The following is a 19852-nucleotide window of genomic DNA, read 5'->3' as shown; positions in this document are numbered from 1 at the left end:
ATTATGATGAAACATATTTCATATGTAATAATTTAGTCATCACTGTCACGTGGTATTATTGACCAGCCATTGAGCCCATGGCATGAAGGTTTTCACCACATCAGCACAAGATCATTATTTGCTCCCAACTGGCTCTTATTTCCCTCTTTTATCAGATGACCCCACCATGTATTAAGTTACCCTGTTTGATAACACAGGGTCTATCTTCTCCTCATCTTCCTTACACAGTACCCGCCTCCCATCCAGTCAGTTACCACACTCTCAGAAGTCTCTCGCCTAAATCTTTTGCTATCCTATTAAAGAACTTGTCGTCTTCATCTGTACCATTATAGCACTTTCCTACCTGTTTCTTTCTCTAGTGTCTAATAAATTACTTTAGAAGATGACCTTAAAGCAACTCTTCTAAAATGCAGATTTAGTTACAGTGCCAGACACTTCCCATATTGCTCTGCACATATTCGTTCTGAAGGATGTTAAAGATGTTACATTTGGGAAATTCTAGGTTAAATCATGTTGAAACATGATTCTTCATCGTAAGACTTATCAGGACTTTGGGGATTTATACATTATGATATCCAAAGGGTGTTTTTAAAAAATTTTTTATTTTAATTTAATTCAAAAAAATTTTTGGCCTTGTGGCATGTGGGATCTTAATTCCCTGACCAGGTATCAAACCCACGCCTCCTGCAGTGGAAGTGCAGAGTCTTGACCACTGGACCACCAGGGAAGTCCCCAAAATGGTGTTTTAATGTGTAATTTTTCCTAAACTGTACTGACCAAAAACTTTTTGGAGGGGGGCTGGGGTATAGTACAGAGAGGGCTGATGTCCTTCAGAATGGACTTTGTGAAATACCATTTTATTTGCCTCTCCAAATCCGCATTAACCTGTAAGATAAAGCACAAATTCCTTAACATAACTTATAAGAACTTCTACGGTCAGCCTCCTGGTATCACCTTAGCTCCATTTACTGCTCTTGCACATACACTTTTTGTTCTGATCCTGTCAAACTATATTTAGACCCAATGTCCTGTGTATTGTTATGCCTTACATGCACTGCTCTCTCTCTACCTGAAATATTTTCTCTTACCTTGTCTGCTGGATGCACTCCTCTTTATCCTTCAAGATGAGGGATGGGGTACAAATGACACCTACTCTGTAAATGTTCCTGGACCGACCCAAGCAGTCAGTCTCTTTCTCCTCCATAGTTGCTGGTACTTATCTCTCTTGTAGTTCTAATCAAATTTTATTAAAAATAAAATATTTGTATATAGTCCCCCTTCTGTACCAGACTAGGGGTTCCTTAATGGTCAGTATTCTTTGATCCTGTGTCCTGGCATCTGGTCCATGATTGATGCTGAGTAAGAAAAGGAATGGTGCTTCTGTAGAGGTAAATGGACACCCTATTGTCAGAGGAGAGACATACAGTGTAATCAAGTTAAGACTCTAATGAAATCACAGAGGCAAGACTGTGTTTGCTGATTAATACTTGGCAACTTCAGACATGAAAACATTTTCAGCAGAAACAGCATCTGAATAGCAGTGCCTTTGTCTACTAACAACGATGTCCTCAAATCAAATGGTAAGCATTTGTAACATTGAAGGTTACTTCCTACTTTTTTTCTGCTTTCCTGATCACCATATCTCTGAATAAAAGAGAAAAGAACAGAATGGCCTTCAGAGAGGCTGGAATCATTATTGAATATGTCACATCTCAGATCTTGGAAAGAGATCAAAGGAGAAACAATAAATAGGGTTTCCCCCCTTTTGATTTAACCACTCACTCTTGCTTAGCTATATAGATCATTCATTTTTGAAATCAAGATAATTGTGGCAACAGCTCTCTGTAAGAAGCAAATAGCAGGGTTAGCTTTATCTCAGGACAAAGTATATTCAGAGAGTAAATTTACTCAGAATAATAACATTAGAGTTTTTACAATTAAAAGGGGCAAATAGAACCCATATTATTACATGGAAGAAAATGATGCTGGAACAGGGTAAAAGACTTGCCCAGGGTCACAAGAACCAAAAAGTTACTTTTTCTAAGTTGCAAAGGTATGTTTTTAGTCATGTTTAAAAATACAACTCACATAAGACTAGAGAAATAAAGCAAAGTAGACTTTAAGATCAGCAGGCAAAATCATATTGTCAAGCTTTTGTCTCTTTACCTTTCATTTGTGTAGAGCATACGTCTCTTAAGTAATTTTTACACTAACTGATGTTTTACAGAGATACATGGAGAGGGTATTAAGGAATGATTTAGGAAGAGACGGGTGGTGTTTGTAAATTGGGGCAGGGTGGGCAAATGCTTGGCCAGCCATTGGGGGTGATGGTGGATCACCATCTTGTAAAAGTTTTGCAAGATGAATCTAAAGCATTCTTCTTAAATTTTCATTCGTTTTCATTTCCTAGTACAGAAGACCACATATTATTGACTCACCACTTAGCATTTTCTTTAAAGTGAGCATTTAAAATTTTGTTAAAAAACAACAGAAAACTTTACCATTTATGGAAGCAGGTTAACTGAGAGATGAGGCAATGGGAAGACAGACGTGAACAGAGATGGTCACAGTAGTAGCTTCTGGTCGTGTTTGCTTAGAGCAGGCCCAGAGATGGATTGGTGGTAGCTGTAAGGACTTTGACGTAATCCTTTTGTGGACTCAGTTGGGCTGGCTAAAGGAAGGGCACAACTCCAGGTCTACCGAAATCAGCCACCAGGGTGTGCCCTTGCCAGGATGAGGGCTATCTATGAAGGAGGGAGGGGCTTTCTTTTGATACTTGGGAAGCTTCGGCCAACCTTATCTGAAGGAGAGGTAGGAGGGATAGTTTATCTTTTCTCCTTGCCCTTACCTCCTCTGCACTTTAGAGGCTGCATGAGATTTGATCTTACCATTGTTAGATCAAATCCAGCAACAGTAAAAATTAAAACCAGATCAGCAAAATAGTATTTGTTAATAATTTATTGTGCACATAAGAAGAGTTCATGAACTGGGAGCTTTCAAACCCCAAACTGATGAGAAGCTTACAGAATGGCTTGTAAAGTGAAAATGAGGAAGTTGGTTAACCTTTATAAAGATTGGCTATTACAGTGGGAATTTCTAGAAGGAAGGAGATTGGTTAAAAGTGTTTATCTTATACTTTAAGGAAGACGACTTTAATTTCTTTTATGATTGCCAGAAACATTTACCAGTGTTTACCTAAATTAAATTTTGCTTATGATTTAGTTTTGCTTACGTGGCTTAAATGGTTTGTCTGCTCAGGGGATTTTCGAGTTGAGTCTCCACTTTATATTTTACTTTATTTATTTATTTATTTTACATCTTTATTGGAGTATAATTGCTTTACAATGGTGTTAGCTTCCGCTCCACAACAAAGTGAATCAGTCACATATATACCTATGTTCCCATATCTCCTCCCTCTTGCGTCTCCCTCCCTCCCACCCTCCCTATCCCACCCTGTATTTTACTTAAGCACCATCCACACATAAAGCTTTACAAACTATCTAAGGGTATACAAGGCCAGAATGCTAAAGTGCTTTTGCGTTCAACCTCTTAAAAATACTGTTTTGATAGATCATAAGACTTTGGGTAAAACCAAAGCAGCTTCTAGGAGGATAAATTTGGTGGCTGCTGTTTCATTTTAATATGTGTGAAAAGTAATTGAGACTTTAACCTAAAGGAGGATGTCTCAATCTTGGCACTATTGACATTTTGGACTATATAATGCATTGTTGTAGGCGGCTGTTCTGTGCATTGCGTAATGTTTAGCAACATTTCTGTCCTCTACCAACTAGATGACAGTAACACAACCCCTGGCCCGCCCAGTTGTGACAACTAAAAATATCTCCAGATATTGGCAGATGCCCCCTGGAGGCCAAAATTGCCCCAGGTTGAAAATTACTGACCTAAAGCACAATGTATTGTTTCCTGCTTACTATGAAGTAAAAACTTGCCTTTGAGTCAGGAAACGTTCAATTAGTGCTGAAATCTCTTTTTCTTTATCCATCACACATGTGTTGAACATCTTACAATTAATCAGATCCTGGGGATACAAAAATAAATAAGAAATTGCCCTTCTGGACTTACATTGTGGTAAGGAAGACAGGTATATGAAATAAATCATTACTGTATAGGGTTCGAGTGTAATTTTGTAGAGGTAAGTCCGTGGTGCCACGCAAGCTCCAAGAATGCAGAACCAAGTTCGGAGTGAAAAACTCAGGGAACTTCTGTGATGAAAGGCATCTCTGGATTATTTCAGAGCTGTTTCTCCTGTGTTAGATACATTCCCTGGGAGGTGAGGCCCCTCTTAGCCCCATAGATGCAGGAAAGTCATTGATTTTAGTTATAAGAACCTGCTCCCAATAAAATTGCACAATTTTATGCTGGAAGAAGTTGGTCCTGGTGTGCGACTTTCACAGCACTGTTCTGTGTTGATGTGGTGAGTCATCGTGACAGAGGTGGTCGATATCACAGACTTTCATCATTTTGAGAAATGTGAAATAAGCAAAGTCAACCTCAGGCAGTGTCATCACTTTAAAGACAATGAACTGAACTCAGAATGTCACATAAATTCCCAAGAAAAACTATTGTTACCCTAAAATACTGTGTTTCCCTTGTTTAAAGAGCTGAGCAGTAGAGTTAATGAAAAATCATGTGTTCTACCTCTATTGACTATAATTAGAATATGTGAAAGAATAATGTTTTTCTTTTAAGTTAGAAAAGCTAACAGAATAAAGAAACTCAAAATAAAATTAGCTTGTATCTGAGTTTTTCTTTGCGGAGGCGAACGTTCTAATTTTAAAAATTAAATTTCTATGTTACAATGAATTAGTATTATATGTAAAATTTTATTTAGTTAAGTATTTATTGTATAGCTACCAAGTATAAAGGACAGTATTGTGGGACTGTAAACAATGAAGAAGACAGTGTTTACTCTCAAGCACTTATCATCTTGTAGGGAAGATGAGCACTAACTAACCAGGCTAAGTCATCAGAAGGTAAGATTAGTGCTGTAATAGGGGAGTTCAGATGAGAAAGTGAAGAATTATAACTGGTAAATGAAGAAAAACGAGCATCAACCCTTTGTCTTTCTGATTTCCTGAGCACAATAATATATATCAGGAATATTTGCAGGTCAAAAGTGTCATCCTTGGGCTTCCCTGGTGGCGCAGTGGTTGAGAGTCTGCCTGCCGATGCAGGGTACACGGGTTCGTGCCCCGGTCCGGGAGGATCCCACGTGCCGCGGAGTGGCTGGGCCCTTGAGCCATGGCCGCTGAGCCTGCGCGTCCGGAGGCTGTGCTCTGCAACAGGAGAGGCCACAACAGTGAGAGGCCTGCGTACCGCCAAAAAAAAAGTGTCATCCTCTAGTATTAATAAAGCTGGCAGAAAGCTGTGATATGGTTTTAGTAGATTGTTCTCAAATTCAGTTTTCTCTTCAAACAAAACAGTAACAGGAAGCTTCCTCTAAAAATGCAAGAATATCCTCTCTTGCCTCCCATTCTTCCTTCCAGTTATTCTGCCTTTTTCCCTATCTTAGGACCATTTCATATGCACCTTCAGTTCTGTCCCTCTGCTCTTGGTTCCCGCACGGCACTCTGCTGGCTCCTTCTCATGTTTTACATCACAGCTTAAATGTCACTGCCTAGAAAAGGTCCTTATTTACATTTATTCACTTCCTCCATTATACTTCAAAGCATTACGTGAAAGTAGGATCCTTGTCTATTTTGTTCACTAATATATCCTTGAACAAGGCACAAGAAATAGTGTATACTTTGAATGCGTAGACAAATACATCTCTTCAAGTGTTTATCCCTACACTAGATTACATATAAGCTTCTTAAGGGCAGGATAAATGTCTGTTTTGGTCACCGTCGTATAACCATTACCTAGATCAGTGCCCAGTTCAATGAAGATTTTAAAGAAATATTTTTTTAAAGATGGAAATGAATTAATCAAGGTCTAGTTCAGGTGAAAAGCAAAAAAGGAAAACAAGGGCAATAATAAAAACATATGATCCTACCAATAGCTTGCCAATAGGTATGGGAAGGAAAAGTAAACATTTGATGAGTCAATTTTTAAAAAGTATAGCTTCAAGGTTAAATACATGTAATCATCTTCTCAATTTGAATTTATTATGGTAAAATTCCTTAAACATCATTTATTAAACCAGATGTAATAATTTTAAACATACTCCCTCTCCACCATAGAATTGCGGCTGATAATCCATTATTAATATTCCTTATGAATCTGTCATTACTCTAAGTTAAATAATCAGTGTTGTTAATGGGATTTACTCTGTTAATGGCAGTGGGGAGTTACCAAGCCTTAAACTATGGACCACGTGAAAGACCGGTATTCACATTGTATAGTTTTATCAGTCTAAAATGATTCTCAATATTGGCCACCAGATGGCAGTGTATGGGAAAACTTTCCCACTTCAAAAAGAATTCTTTCTTCAGCCACTTGATGGCATCTCTTCATTGTTTTCAAGAACTCTTGACCCACTCATCTTGATTCCTTTTGTGTTCCCTGTCTGCACCGCTTTCCTCCTGCAGTTCTTCCCTATCACATGGACTCCCACGTGCAATGCTAGTCATGCATATATCCCTAAAGAGAAGGTCTGTAGGACATTCCTTTGAATGATATTCATTGTGAAAAATTTCCACTCTAATTGTTTAAAATGTACTTTAAAGAAGAATTTTTTTCTTCTATTTTAAAGGCAACAGAAAGCTGCATAGGATTCTTTAAACATTATGAGAAAATTATATATATATACATATATACACACACACATGCATATTTATAATGGAAAAAATGTGTGTGAGCAAATGATGTTTTTGTTGAAAGGCTTTAGGATTGGCTTGTACAATAGCATCACATTTTTGAACTATAATATTATGATTCCATATAGAGGCTTTAAGCTCTGCCCTTCATAGGAAAATATAGACTGTTTACACCTCTTTGGCCTATTAAAAATTCCTGATTCAAAAAAAAATTAGGGTAAAATGTAGAACTACATCAGCATTCCAGTGTAATTTAGACTTTGATTTTATAGTGTTTGCAGGCAAATTAACCTTTTAAAGTATGTATATCTGTGTGTGTGTGTGTGTGTGTGCGTGTATGTATTTTTAAGGGCTGGTAATTTTTCCTCTCAGGATATTTTCTCGTTAACATATTTGACTTGTCAACCAAAATTCTCATAAGGCCATTATATAAAGTGAAGCTTTGGGGTATCATACTTTCAGGGGTCACTCTTTCAAGCATTTTAAAGGTACTCCACAGGAGAGGAGAGGAGGGCATTTGCCCCACCCACTCGAGCTAAGGAAGCCTGCTGGGCTCCCAGGTGAGGTACCCTGCCATTTGAGACCAGGGGTGGGGGGCACGCCTGGGCCCCTTCTGTTCTTGAGCCTAAGCCCCACCCTCCACAGCCCCCAGGGCCTTTTCCAGCCCTGTGGGTCCTGAGCATTGGCCCCACCCACTGTCCTTGCTTAGGCCCTGCTCTCCACAGCCAAGGCCTTTTTATCCCACCCCCCATTTTTTTTCTTCTCCCTCCTCCTCTTTTTTACTATGGTGGTACTGTTGTACCTTCCAGTTGTTGATTCGTCTATATTTTTATTTTTATATTCTTTCTAACATATCTGTTAGTTTCCTAGTTTAATTTTAGTTTTTCTTTGTTATTCTCTCTCTCTCTCTCTTTTTTTTTTTTGCGGTACGCGGGCCTCTCACCGTTGTGGCCTCTCCTGCTGCGGAGCACAGGCTCCAGACGTGCAGGCTCAGCGGCCATGGCTCACAGGCCCAGCCGCTCCGCGGCATGTGGGATCCTCCCAGACCGGGGCACAAACCCGTGTTCCCTGCATCGGCAGGTGGACTCTCAACCACTGCGCCACCAGGGAAGCCCCTCTCTTTTTTTTTTTTGCTACCCCACACGGCTTGTGGGATCTTGGTTCTTGAGCCAGGGCTCAGGCCGAAGCTCCTGCAGTGGGAGCTCTGAGTCCAAACCACTGGACTAACAGAGAACCTCATACCGCAGGGAATATCCATCAGAGTGAGGTCTCATGGGGGTCCTCATCTCAGCACGAAGACCCAGCTCTACCCAACAGCCTACAAACTCCAGTGTTGAAAGCCTCAGGCCAAACAGCCAGTAAGACAGGAACACAATCCCACTCATTAAAAAAAAAAAAAAAAAAAAATGAGATGGCAAAAAAGATGTCACAGGTGAAGGAGCATCTGAATGCCTACCTTGTAGGCAAGGTAAAAGCCTACAAGACCAAATAAATGAAGAAAAAATAGGCAATCTACCTGAAAAAGAATTCAGAGTAATGATAGTAAAGATGATCCACAATCTCAGAAATAGAATGGAGGCATGGATTGAGAAAATACAAGAAATGTTTAACAAAGATCTAGACGAGAACTAAAGAACAAACTAACAGAGATGAATAACACAATAACTGAAATGAAAAATGCACTAGAAAGAATCAATAACAGAATAACTGAGGCAGAAGAATGAATAAGTGATCTGGAAGACAAGATGGTGGAAATAACTGTCAAGGAGCAGAATGAAGAAAAAGAATGAAAAGAATTGAAGACAATCTCAGACACCTCTGGGACAACACTAAACACACCAACATTTGAATTATAGGGGTCCCAGAAGAAGAAGAGAAAAAGAAAGGGACTGAGAAAATATTTGAAGGGATTATAGTCGAAAACTTCCCTAACATGGGAAAGGAAATAGTCACCAAGTCCAGGAAGCACAGAGAGTCCCATACAGGATAAACCCTAGGAAAAACACACCAAGACACATATTAATCAAACTAACAAAAATTAAATTCAAAGAAAAAATAGTAAAAGCAGCAAGGGAAAAGCAAAAGATAACATGCAAAGGAATTCCCATAAGGTTATCAGCTGATTTTTCAGCAGAAACTTTGCAGGCCAAAAGGGAGTGGCAGGAGATACATAAAGTGATGAAAGAGAAAAATCTACAACCAAGATTACTCTACCCAGCAAGGATCTCATTCAGATTTGATGGAGAAGTCAAAACCTTTTCAGACAAGCAAAAGCTAAGAGAATTCAGCATCACCAACCAGCTTTACAACAAATGCTGAAGAAACTTCTCTAGGCAGGAAACACAAGAGAAGAAAAAGACCCACAAAAACAAACCCAAAACAATTAAGAAAATGGTAATAGGAATATACATATTGATAATAACCTTGAATGTAAGTGGATTAAATGCCCCAACCAAAAGACACGGACTGGCTGAATGGATACAAAAACAAGACCCCTATATATGCTGTCTACAAGAGACCCACTTTAGACCTAGGGACACATACAGACTGAAGGTGAGGGGATGGAAAAAGATATTCCATGAAAATGGAAATCAAAAGAAAGCTGGAGTAGCAATACTCGTAACAGATAAAATAGAATTTAAAATAAAGACTGTTACAAGAGATAAGGAGGGACACTACATAATGATCAAAGAATCAACCCAAGAAGAAGATACAACAATTATAAATGTTTATGCACCCAACATAGGAGCACCTCAACACATAAGGCAAATGCTAACAACCATGAAAGGAGAAATCGACAGTAACACAATAATAGTAGGGGACTTTAACACCCCACTTACACCAATGGACAGATCATCCAAGCAGGAAATAAATAAGGAAACACAAGCTTTAAATGACACAATAGACCAGATAGATTTAATTGATATTGATAGAATATTCCAACCAAAAGTGGCAGAATACACTTCTTCTCAAGTGTACAAGCAACATTCTCCAGGATAGATCACATCTTGGATCACAAATCAAGCCTTGGTTAATTTGAGAAAACTGAAATCATGTCAAGTATCTTTTCCGACCACAGTGCTATGAGACTAGATATCAATTACAGGAAAAAAACTGTAAAGAATATAAACAGGTGGAGGCTAAACAATACGCTACTAAATAACCAAGAGATCACTGAAGAAATCAAAGAAGAAATTAAAAAATACATAGAAACAAATGACAATAAAAGCACAATGACACAAAACCTATGGGATGCAGCAAAAGCAGTTCTAAGAGGGAAGTTTATAGCAATTCAATCTCACCTCAAGAAACAAGAAAAATCTCAAATAAACAATCTAACCCTACACTTAAAAGAACTAGAGAAAGAAAAACAAAGAAAACCCAAAGTCAGTAGAAGGAAAGAAATCATAAAGATCAGAGCAGAAATAAATGAAATAGAAATGAAGAAAACAATAGCAAAGATCAATAATCAATAAAACTAAAAGCTGGTTCTTTGAGAAGATAAACAAAATTGATAAACCCTTAGCCAGACTCATCAAGAAAATAAGGGAGAGGACACAAATCAATAAAATTAGAATTGAAAAAGGAGAAATCACAACTGACACCACAAAAATACAAAGGATTATAAGAGTCTACTACAAGCAACTATATGCCAATAAAATGGACAACCTAGCTGAAATGGACATATTCTTGTAAATGTACAATTTTACAAGACTGAACCAGGAAGAAATAGAAAATATAAACAGACCTATCACAATCAATGAAATAGAAACTGTAATTAAAAATCTTCCAGCAGGGCTTCCCTGGTGGCACAGTGGTTGAGAGTCCGCCTGCCGATGCAGGGGACACGGGTTCGTGCCCCGGGCTGGGAAGATCCCACATGCCGCGGAGCGGCTGGGCCCGTGAGCCATGGCCTTTGAGCCTGCGCATCTGGAGACTGTGCTCCTCAGCGGGAGAGGCCACAACAGTGAGAAGCCCGCGTACCGAAAAAAAAAAAAAAATCTTCCAACAAACAAAAGTCCAGGACCAGATGGCTTCACAGGCGAATTCTATCAAACATTTAGAGAACTAACACCCATCCTTGTCAAACTCTTCCAAAAAAATTGCAGAGGGAGAAACATTCTCAAATTCATTCTATGAAGCCACCATCATCCTGATACCAAAACCAGGAAAAGATATCACATAAAAAGAAAATTATAGACCAATGTCACTGATGAACATAGATGCAAAAATCCTGAACAAAATACTAGCAAACAAAATCCAACAACACATTAAAAGGATCATATACCATGAGCAAGTGGGATTTATACCAGGGATGAGAGGATTCTTCAGTATACGCAAATCAATCAGTGTGATACACCACATTAACAAATTAAGGAATAAAAACCATATGATCATCTCAATAGATGCAGAAAAACTTCAAACCAAATTCAACACCCATTTATGATAAAAACTCTCCAGAAAATTGGCATAGAGGGAACCTATCTCAACATAATAAAGGCCATATATGACAAATGCAAAGCACACGTCATACTCAATGGTGAAAAACTGAAAGCATTTCCACTAAGATCAGGAACAAGACAAGGATGTCCACTCTCGCCACTCTTATTCAACATAGTTTTGGAAGTCCTAGCCACAGCAGTCAGAGAAGAAAAAGAAATAAAAGGAATAGAAATTGGAAAAGAAGAAATAAAACTTTCACTGTTCGCTGATGACATGATACTATAAATAGAAAATCCTAAAGATGCCACCAGAAAGCTACTAGAACTAATCAATGAATTTCGTAAGATTGCAGGATACAAAGTTAATGCACAGAAATCTCTGGCATTCCTATACACCAACAATGAAAAATCAGAAAGAGAAATTAAGGAAACACTCCCATATACCACTGCAACAAAAAGAATAAAATACCTAGGAATACACCTGCCTAAGGAGGTGAAAGACTTGTACTCAGAAAACTATAAAACACTGATGAAAGAAATCAAAGATGACATAAACAGATGGAGAAATATACCATGTTCTTGGATTGGAAGAATCAATATTGTGAAGATGACTATACTACCCAAAGCAATCTACAGATTCAGTGCAATCCCTATCAAACTACCAATGTCATTCTTCACAGAATTAGAACAAAAAATTTTACAATTTGTATGGAAACACAAAAGACCATGAAAAGCCAATGCAATCTTGAGAAAGAAAAACAGAGTTGGAGGAATCAGGCTTCCTGACTTCAAACTATACTACAAAGCTACAGTAATCGAGACAGGATGGTACTGGCACGAAAACAGAAATATAGATCAATAGTACAGGATAGAGTGCCCAGAGATAAACTCACACACATATGGTCACCTAATTTACGATAAAGGAGGCCAGAGTATACAATGGAGGAAAGACAGCCTCTTCAATAAGTGGTGCTGGGAAAGCTGGACAGCTACGTATAAAAGAATGTTATTAGGACACTACCTAACACCTTTCACAAAAGTAAACTCCAAATGGATTAAAGACCTAAATGTAAGACCAGACACTATAAAACTCTTAGAGGAAAACATAGGAAAAACACTCTTTGACATAAACCACAGCAAGATCTTTTTAGACCCACCTCCTAGAGTAACGAAAATAAAAACAAAAATAAACAAATGGGACTTAATCAAACTTAAAAGCTTTTGCACAGCAAAGGAAACCATAAAAAAGACAAAAGACAACCCTCAGAATGAGAGAAAATATTTGCAAGTGAAACAACAGACAAAGGATTAATCTCCAAAATATACAAACAGCTCATGGAGCTCAGTATTAAAAAACAAACAATCCAATTAAAAAATGGGCAGAAGACCTAAATAGACATTTCACCAAGGAGACATACAGATGGCCAAGAGGCACATGAAAAGATGGTCAGCATCAGTGATTATTAGAGAAATGCATATCAAAACTACAATGAGGTATCACCTCACGTCAGTCAGAAAGGCCATTATCAAAAAATCTAGAAGTACTAAATGCTGGAAAGGGTGTGGAGAAAAGGGAACCCTCCTGCACTGTTGGGAATGTAAATTGATACAACTGCTATGGAAAACAATATGGAGGTTCCTTAAAAAACTAAAAATAGAACTGCCATATGACCCAGCAATCCCACTACTGGACATATACCCAGAGAAAACCATAGTTCAGAAAGAGACATGTGCCACAATGTTCACTGCAGCACTATTTACAATAGCCAGGACATGGAACCAACCTAGATGCCCATTGACAGATAAATGAATAAAGAAGATGTGACACATATATACAATGGAATATTGCTCAGCCATAAAAAGAAACGAGGGGCTTCCCTGGTGGTGCCATGGTTGAGAGCCCGCCTGCCGATGCAGGGGACACGGGTTTGTGCCCCGGTCCAGGAAGATCCCACATGCCGTGGAGCGGCTTGGCCCGTGAGCCATGGCTGCTGAGCCTGCGCGTCCGGAGCCTGTGCTCCGCAACGGGAGAGGCCACAACAGTGAGAGGCCCACGTACCGCCAAAAAAAAAAAAAAAAAAGAAACGAAATTGAGTTATTTGTAGTGAGGTGGATGGACCTAGAGTCTGTCATACAAAGTGAAGTAAGTCAGAAAGAGAAAAACAAATACTGTATGTTAACACATATGTATGGAATCTAAAAAGAAAATGGTACTGATGAACCTAGTTGCTGGTCAGGAGTAAAGATGTAGACATAGAGAATGGACTTGGGGACACGGAGTGGGAGGGAGAAGCTGGGGCGAAGTGAGAGTAGCATCAACATGTATACACTATACCGAATGTAAAATAGCTAGTGGGAAGCAGCAGCATGGCACAGGGAGATCAGCTTGGTGCTTTGTGATGACCTAGAGGGGTGGGACAGGGAGGATGGGAGGGAGGCTCAAGAGGGAGGGGGTATGGGGACATGTGTATGCATGTGGCTGATTCACTTCAGCGTACAACAAAAACTAACACAGTATTGTGAAGCAATTTTACTCCAATAAAGATTTATGTTAAAAAAAAAAAGATGCTCCAGATAAGTTTAGCTATTAACCAGCAGTTTGCAAATAAATGACCAAGTTTTGCAAATGCTGTTTTTAAGTCAGAGAGTGTATTCCACATGAAACATTATTTGCATTGCCTACTGTTTAAAAGCAAATCATAAACATCTTAAAGCTCATTAGTGTTGATCTGCTTTGAAATAAATCTGTTTTCATATTCTTCCCTCATGAAGATTTTATCTGTGTATCCTCAAATGGCTTTTCTTTGTACTTTGTGCTATAAGGCTCTTTTTTTCCACAATTCACAGAACTTGTATTTATGATCTTGAGGGCTCTTTCAAAATGTTGGTGTTTAGGGAAGTTGACAACCCTAGGGAGCTATGTAAGTGCATAACAATAATTGGATGTGCATTATAACACAGACCAGGGCTCTGTTAAAAGTGCCTTGGGGACTTCCCTGGTGGTGCAGTGGTTAGGAATCCGCCTGCCACTGCAGGGGACACAGGTTTGATCACTGGTCCAGGAAGATCCAACATGCCGCAGAGCAACTAAGCTCGTGCACCACAGCTGCTGAAGCCTATGCACCTAGAGCCAGTGCTCCAGAACAAGAGAAACCACTGCAACCAGAAGCCCACGCACCACAACTAGAGAAAGCCCGCGCGGAGCAGCGAAGACCCAATGCAGCCAAAACTAAATTAAAAAAAAATAATAATAATAAGTTTTAAAAGTACCTTTGCTGAATGGGAGAATCAATCAGAAAATGAGAGACGTTGGTAATTAGCTGAGAATAGGAGCTTTCTCCTATGCCCCACCCCTTTAAATCAGTTAAGATGGGATTTGCTTCAACTAACAACAAACAAAAACTTTAAGTAACATGTAAGAAAAATGTGTTATCTCATATAGAAGAGAGGGCTGAGGTGTGATGTTTCCAGGGTTGGTTAACATAGAACCTGACAGATACCCTTTCTGTCTTCCCCTTCTCGCATTCGCAACCTGTCAGCATTGTCTTCTGGCTTGTCCCCTCACGGTTAATAGATGATTGTATCTTTCCAGAAGCCACATTCAAACACCAGAATGTCCAGAGAAAAAAAGATAATGTTTAACCATACCCAGAGGTCCTGCAGGCAACTCCCTCAGGTCTCATTGGCCAGAACTTGTATGTATACTCCTTTCTGAACCAATCCATTCCTGCTATTTCCTCTGCAAAGCAATTTGATTTCCATGATGGCTCAGACTATTTAGTTTACCACTGAGTCACATAGTGGAGGGGAGAATTTTCCAGTGAGAAACAGACAAGAAGGGTGGATGGGCTTAGTGTAGACAACCAATAATTTCTGGTGTCCTACCTTTTTCTCACTTGGTGGAGGTGTGGGAGAGCTTGGAAAAATTCAGTAATCAGATAAGAGGGAGAGTTTGCTTAAAATCTCAGTAGTTGTAATGTTCTTGGCTCATGGACCCTTTGGGAATGATGATCCATTAGCCTTTGAGATTGTGCTGTCAGCTCAGGAAAAACTGGTCTCCTATTTATTCCCTCAAATATTTCGCTATTATATCAGCTTTAAAATCTTCACTCTAGCTAGTAAAATAGAGTATTTATAAAATGAAGACTTGGGGTTCTGGGCCTCCTTGTTTTAAACCCTAGTTCATAAATGTTGGATTTCATATTTCTGCCAGGAATGGTGATTCTAGACCATCAGTAATTATCAGGCAGGAGAAGGGAATCTATCCTGTATTCCACTAGCCCGTTTCCCACAGCAGCTGTTCCCTCACACTGGGCTGATTACCTTGTATCCCTGAGAAAATAAAGGTCAGCTCATAGGTTGATCCTCCTTTTGTCATTTCTGAGTCTCTCCTCCTTCCCTCTCATTTTCAAGTATGGAATACCTCTCCTCCCTTCCTATTTCCTCCGCTAGTGTTTTTGATTCTTTTCTTTCCTGACTCCTTGAGCTCTGTCATCCCAGTCCTTCTCCAGGTAACCTGGGCTGGACACTTTGGACTTTGACCCCCACATGCAGTGAGGTGCCAATTTCTATTCTTCTCCTCAGGTATCACTCATTCCTTCCTGCTGCCACTGTTGTCTCGTACTGAAATAATTTTAGGTTCTTGGAGCTCAGATTATGTTCCTTTAATCGAGTTGTGCAGTAGTCTGGCATTTGAAATAGAGTTTCTATTTTGCTATTTTTTATCTTTATTAAGTATTCTGAGAGGTAACCTTTTGGTGATCTATATTTGCTTTGCAGTACACTAGAATTGCAGGATGCACATAAAACCTGAAGAGGCTGAAATGGTAGCAACTAACTACCAAATACAGAGTGAGCACTAATTAAAGTGTCTTACAATTAAATCTGCCTTATATTAGGGTAGATAAATTAGAACTGTGTGAATTTACAGGGGCCAATTTTGAGATGACAGAATAAATCCCATTATTATTTACTCCCTAAAATTAGATTGATAGTATTGTAGGCAAATGTCAGTTAATTTTGTGAAACCAGCTATTTGTCTAAATGGCTCTTAAATAGGGCCAATTCAATTCTGGGTGCTTTTCATTAAAGCCATTGTTTACTCTTCTTTTTTTCCTTTTAGTTGAAAATCTCAATCCATTTTATATTATTGCCAAGACTGAAGGGCTTGGGAAAACATCTCATTTTCCAGAACCATATGCTAAAACGTGTAAAGGGGAAGCACCTTAAGTAATTTTATTTAGTTTGTACACAACTCTCTGTTCACTGTTCTACTCGTTTTCATTGATTTCATCCATTCACAAATCCAAAATATGATCAGTCTTATTTGCAGACATGACAAACATGCCTTTTTTCTAATTGTTTCTAAAATATAAATACTTTGAAATTTAAAAAAAAAATCATTTAAGTATCTACAAACTCTAGAGAAGAACATAAAACATTCCGGCAAAACCATTTTAGTGTTAGAACTTTTATTGAATTTACTTCTCCACATATCAGTGGATCAAGTAAAGGGTACATTAGGCAACCAAATAAGGGTCCAAATTATTCAGCAATCCATTTCCCAAACCCTCATTCAAGTCCCATAATTTTAAAAGTTTTAAAACTATTTAAAACCCCAGCCCTACTCTAATCCCTTCCTTCTCAACTGATGATCTTGGATTCTGCTTCACTGAGAAAATACGAGCCATTCTTTATTAACTTCATGAGATGTCCTTACCACTTATTTTCTGTAAATCTCTTTTCCATTCTTTCCCTCTCTGGGGAAGTTGAGCCCTCCTCTTTTCCAACATAAACTCCAAACCCATGTATTTGATAACATTTATTCCTGTCTCCCGAGCCTTTAGCCACTATCCTTCTAGTTGTCCAGGCTACACACTTCCAAATCATTGTCAGCCCCTATTGGGAGCCCCTTATCAAGTGATTACTCATCCCAGTTTATTCGACTTCTCCATAATTCTATCAAATTCTTTGCATTTCCACCACTACTGCCCTGTGTAAAACCCAGCTCATCTGCACATCCTTGGCACTACTAATTTATTCTTCTTACGAATTCCTTCAGCTATGTTCTCAAAACAATTAAAATTACGTTACTCCTTGCCTCAACAAAATTCATCAGTGCCTCCCTGTGGTCTAAAGATAAAATTCAGATGTCTTCACATTTCATTCATACTCTTGCTTAGTCTGACATAAAACTACTTTTCCAACATCTTCTCCCAGAGTATTCTTCATTCTACCCACCTTGGACTTGCCCACGATGTACCAGTCACTCTGACTGTCCTGCCTCTGCTCATGTTGTTCTAGCAACCCAGGAAGTCCTCCCCACCAACCTGAACTACTGAAGTCCTACTTACCTTTCAAAATCCACTTCAAATGCCATCTGGAGTTTCATAAACTCCTTCTCTTGATCCTTCGTTGAGAATTAACCCAACATTCCCTGTACTCCTAAACTAAATTTCTTATAGTGCTATCAAATCACTTCACTTATGCTGCTTTTTATTGTATCCAATAGTACATTTGTATTTTCCTCCACAAATGACACATCTTTTGAAGATGGTGACTATATCTGATTTATCTTTGTAGCTATTCTCACTTCCCTGCCCCAAGCACTTAGCAGAGTGTTTTGTACAAAGCAAGAACTCAGTAACATTTGCTGGAATGAAATTACCTGTTATTCAAATAGTCTGGCTTACATTTTGATGTGATCTTTATAATTTCATGGCATTTACAATGAAAAGTAAAGCACAGTGTTCAACTTTCTAGTGTTCAATACACTGGTTTGCCTCAAATGATCTTTGATATGTCTAAATACTGATCGTCTTAGCATTCAAGGCAGCATGACAGGGCTTAGGGTACCTTGAATGATTTACCCCAATATGCATTACAAACATTGTCATTTTCTATGTTAACTGTGATTTGAAATGGTTGTCAGAGTGCTTAAAAGCATGGGTATTGCAATCAGAATGGCTGGATTTGAAATCAAACTGCCACTCATTCTTTTAAGGCTCCAACTTTTGAGTCTTAGTTTTAGTTTTAGACTCGGGTGAAAGGGGTCCCTGCTTTAGAAAGCTCTGCTTTTCCTCTGGCCACACCTTTCTTCACAAGATGAAGTTCATGCCACCAAAAGGATGTTCTTACCTGGAGCCTGTATCTCCACTTTTAGAACATGCTTCTGGATTCCTGAGGCCTTTTATGCACATGGCCTTGTACCCACTTCCAGGTCCTGCAAAGGCCTCTCTCCTCACCTGTCTTCCCATGGATAGACCACAGGAACAAAGTGTCCTCCAGGGAGAGCTATTTGATGGGGCAGGGACTGAGCTTGGACATGGGAGCTGGGCTGTCCACAGACCCTTGCAGTATGGGACATGGCCTAGGGTGGGAGATAAGGGAGGTAGGCTGGGGGTTGGGGGTCCAGAATGATCTTTTCCCATATCTCTGCATCCTTGTGTGGAATCTGAGGAATTAAAAAATTCAAGCCTGATCTTACGTGTTTTATGATGTTATATTGCCAAGATAAGGGTAGAGAATGTATTTTATGTAACAGTTTATTAGCTTGGTTTATAACTTTTGAGTATTTGGACTCAAAGTGTCTGGGTCCCCATTTGTCTTCCTCCCTAAGCCTTGCATATGTTATAGGCTATAAAACTGAGATAATTAACACTTCTTCCCTTACAGTCTGACACTGCAGATTAATTATGATAATGTAATCACAGCACATTGGTTCTTAGTAAGTGATCAGTAAATACAAGCTCCCATTAATAATAATTTATTCCTCCATTTGTTTGTTCAAAATATTTTTATTGAGTACTTACAATGGATTGATGACAATTTTATGTGAAAACAGACAAGATTCCTGCCCTCATGAAGTTTACATCTTAGAGAGACAGTGAAAACTTGAACAGAAAAATTGCAAGTTATGCCAAAAGCAATAAAAAGATGAGATGATAATCTAGAGAGTGATAGCACAGCACTGGGCATCCAGGAAAGCACTCCATCAGGAGGTGACAGTTGAACCATGGAAATGACAGTAGCTGTCAGGAAGCTCCACACAAAGGCTGGGGCGTGAGAATTCCAGGTGGTGGGAACAGCAGGTGCAAAGGCTCTGGGACCCAAATTAGTTCAGTAAGATTGGGGGCATTGAGGGCCAGTGTACAATGAGCTGTGCCTTCCCCTGTACCCCAGCTACACTAGTGTGGTATGATATTGGTAAACAGGGACAAGATTATTCATAGTTAACAGGATCAGCAGCTTGCATTTTACTTTGAGCAGATGGGCAATTACTGGAGGACTTTCAGCAGAGGTGTGATAAGGTCTCATTCATACTTTTTAATTTTTTTTGAATTTAATTTATTTTTTTACACAGCAGGTTCTTATTAGTTATCCATTTTATACATATTAGTGTATATATGTCAATCCCAATCTCCCAATTCATCACACCACCACCCCTACCCCCACCACTTTCCCCCCTTGGTGTCCATACATTTGTTCTCTACATCTGCCCTGCAAACTGGTTCATCTGTACCATTTTTCTAGATTCTACATATATGTGTTAATATATGATATTTGTTTTTCTCTTTCTGACTTACTTCATCTGTATGACAGTCTCTAGATCCATCCACATCTCTACAAATG

General features: G+C 39.0%; 1 protein-coding gene across 4 annotated transcripts in view; it reads left to right on the top strand.

The window, feature by feature from the left end:
- The window catches only part of TRPM3 (transient receptor potential cation channel subfamily M member 3), a 787839-nt gene that overhangs the window by 161298 nt on the left and 606689 nt on the right, over positions 1-19852 (top strand). The gene's annotated exons all lie outside the window — the stretch shown is intronic.

The sequence above is a fragment of the Phocoena phocoena genome, chromosome 6 (genome assembly GCF_963924675.1).
Source record: "Phocoena phocoena chromosome 6, mPhoPho1.1, whole genome shotgun sequence".
NCBI lineage: Eukaryota > Metazoa > Chordata > Mammalia > Artiodactyla > Phocoenidae > Phocoena > Phocoena phocoena.
The sequence above is the reverse complement of the archived record's forward strand: the minus strand, read 5'-3'. Positions and strand labels throughout refer to the sequence as shown.